The sequence below is a fragment of the Aulostomus chinensis genome, chromosome 23, assembly GCF_037954235.1.
Source record: "Aulostomus chinensis isolate RoL2024-O1b breed Wild chromosome 23, RoL_Achi_v1.0, whole genome shotgun sequence".
Lineage (NCBI taxonomy): Eukaryota > Metazoa > Chordata > Actinopteri > Syngnathiformes > Aulostomidae > Aulostomus > Aulostomus chinensis.
In genome coordinates, this window is record NC_141342.1 from 4,704,289 (window position 1) to 4,706,995 (window position 2,707).

Here is a 2,707-nt window from a genome sequence, read left to right on the forward strand (position 1 = left end):
TCACATGAAGGGTGGGGGTCATAAGATACGGGACTGTTTGGTTCACCTTGCTTGCTTGTTGATCTTAAGCTTCTGGGTTTTTTTGCCTATCTCTACCTGGCAGCTACTCAAACCTGAATGATTTACACGCTAAAAACATGGCTCCCCTCCAGGTCTGCAGGTTATCCTCCCCCTCCTCCCTGCCTTCCTCCCCTTCTTTTTCTACACAATGTGATTTTGTTCACGTGTGATTTGTTGCCTAATCTGTCATGTTGTGCAATACAGACGAGACAGGTTTGGATTGTGAGAGATGTTTGGCCCATTGTGCACTGAGGTTCTTTATGCACAGCCATGCCCTCTCAATATGGATGCCATTGTAGCCTGCAGCTAATGATCACATTCAGCTCTACTTCCGCTTTCTCACACTGAGCTGCAGCGGCACATTAGCATTCTGCTCAAGCATGCAGCCAGCAGAGGGTTGGTTTACAGGTGGAGAACATGGCCTGATGTAGGCAAGGAGAACGTTCTAAACATACATAAAAGATTCAAAGTAAATGCTCAGAGTGCTGCAGTCACATCATGCAGCAGCCTGTTGCTGTGGTAGCTCTTTGCTCGCCCTCAAACCACCACGAGTTGTTGCTCCCTCATCTTATATTCATTGAGGGTTTTGTGCAGGTGCTCAGTTAAACGCCTGAATAAACTCTGTGGTAAATAGTAGCTTAATTTAATTTAATGTCTTGTTCCATGGAATTTAACTCACCAGTAAATACAGCACTTGCGACTTTCTAAGTGTTTACGTCTCTTAAAAACAACGGTTGCTCAACAAGACTCCAAACATTTTATGCTTAAAATGCTTCAGAGTGGTGTAGGGCTCATAAATAAAATATCTGTTGCCACTGGGTTTCGCTCTGGCAATGATCAGAAACCCAGTGGCCCTATTCCAGCTGTCATAGGGTGAGAGGCGGGGTTCACCCGGGCCGGGTCACCAGTCCGTCACAGGGCCATCAGGAGCAGTTAGGGGTTCAGTATCTTACTCAAGGACACTTAGACATGGTCACCGGGGGAAGTGGGGATCGAACCAGCAACCCTTTGGTTGCTAGACGACCCCTCTACCTCTGAGCCACGCCGCCCTCCTACAATAAACCCAGTGTAACAATTCCATTGGTTCTTGGTCAAGGAAACCCAGGCGATGCAAACCTCCAGGTTGGCCTTCATCTTCCCTGCAGCGTTCTATGGACAGATGAAGTTTTATGGAGTGAGCAAAAAGGTTAAAGGCTGGGAACCACGGTTGAGTTCTTTGTTGGCGCAGAACAAATCACTTCAGTGCTCCGTGTGCCGTTTGGCTGACCCGGTCCCACCGGTGTTACAGCCATCCCTGTCAGCTCCTTGTTCACTTCATTTATCAAAGCGAGATCTGGCTCGAGAGTTTCAGGGTCCTTGAAAGAACAGACAAACTCCAATAGGCATGAAATGGGGACTGAAACAGGTTTCATTTGTATTTGTATTTGGTCCACAGTTAGTCAGCTTAGAAGGCTCCAGCCCCCCACCACCCTTCACAGGATAAGTGGAAGAAAATGAACGGATGGATGGATGGATGGATGGATGGATAGCCTGCTTAGATTAATTTGCCCATGTTGGTTTGAAAATTAGTGCAGCTATAAAAAACTGAAACAGAGACAAGGAGAGCTTGTTCAGGTCGTCAGAGAGTTCCACGGTTGCAGATGTCCAGGCAGTTTTAGAACTTTGTTCGTTCCAAATCAACAATAAAGAAAAACCCCTCTGGCCATCAGAGGTCAGAGCTAAAGTTCGCTATCATTGTTTTCCTCCTGCTCACTTCAAATAAAAGACACTATAAGTCTTGGGATCAAACTTCCTCCCACGGTTCATTCATGAAAGGGTAGACAGGAATCCTACATGTAGTTTTGCCTACTGGTTTACTTACTTACTGGTTACTGGAATAAGAAGACTTCAGAGGTTGTTTTGGGAAGTTCAGCAAGCTTGTTAGCAGGCTACTTGCTAACATTAAGCTGGCACATTTCTGCATCTGGCTTTAGATCATCAAGACCCTGAATACGCGCCTCTCTGTCCGGCTCATCCCAGACGCTTACCAGAAAACACTAGAATCAGAACAAGGACTCATTAAGATAATCCAACTGGAACAGGATTCTAAATTTGTGATATTATCACTTACTGGGTAACAGTGGAATATTAGTGCATGAATGTGTCCTGGGAGCAACTTTCCTTTGAGCTGTCCACTTGTGATTGGATCATCTCACATCAGATACTGATGGCTGCCATTGTTCTCTTTCAGTGCCAATCGCTGTGCGTGTTGTTTGTAAACCTGTTGTATTGTTAACAGAAAGTTCTGCAATGACGACGAATCTGATAGAGAACGGATGAGGAACATGGAGGTGTCGTGCGCGAGGTGGGTGCTGCAGCGGCCGGCTCTCAGACACTGACCAGGCCTGTCGCTCCTAATTAGTCCCGCTAATGCAATCCTTCTGCTGAGCTCAGCCTGGAGTAAACTACCCGCACACTTCATTACCTACTGCTAACCCATACGCACACACACACACACACACACACACGCACGCACGCGCGCTGCCATCATTGTGGCTCATGGAAGATGCTACGTGGAGCACAATTAGCAATAATGATATAACATCTTTCCAGGAAATGGTGGACCTGGCTGCAGCTGTTACACAAACACGAGCCTGCTGACATTTCT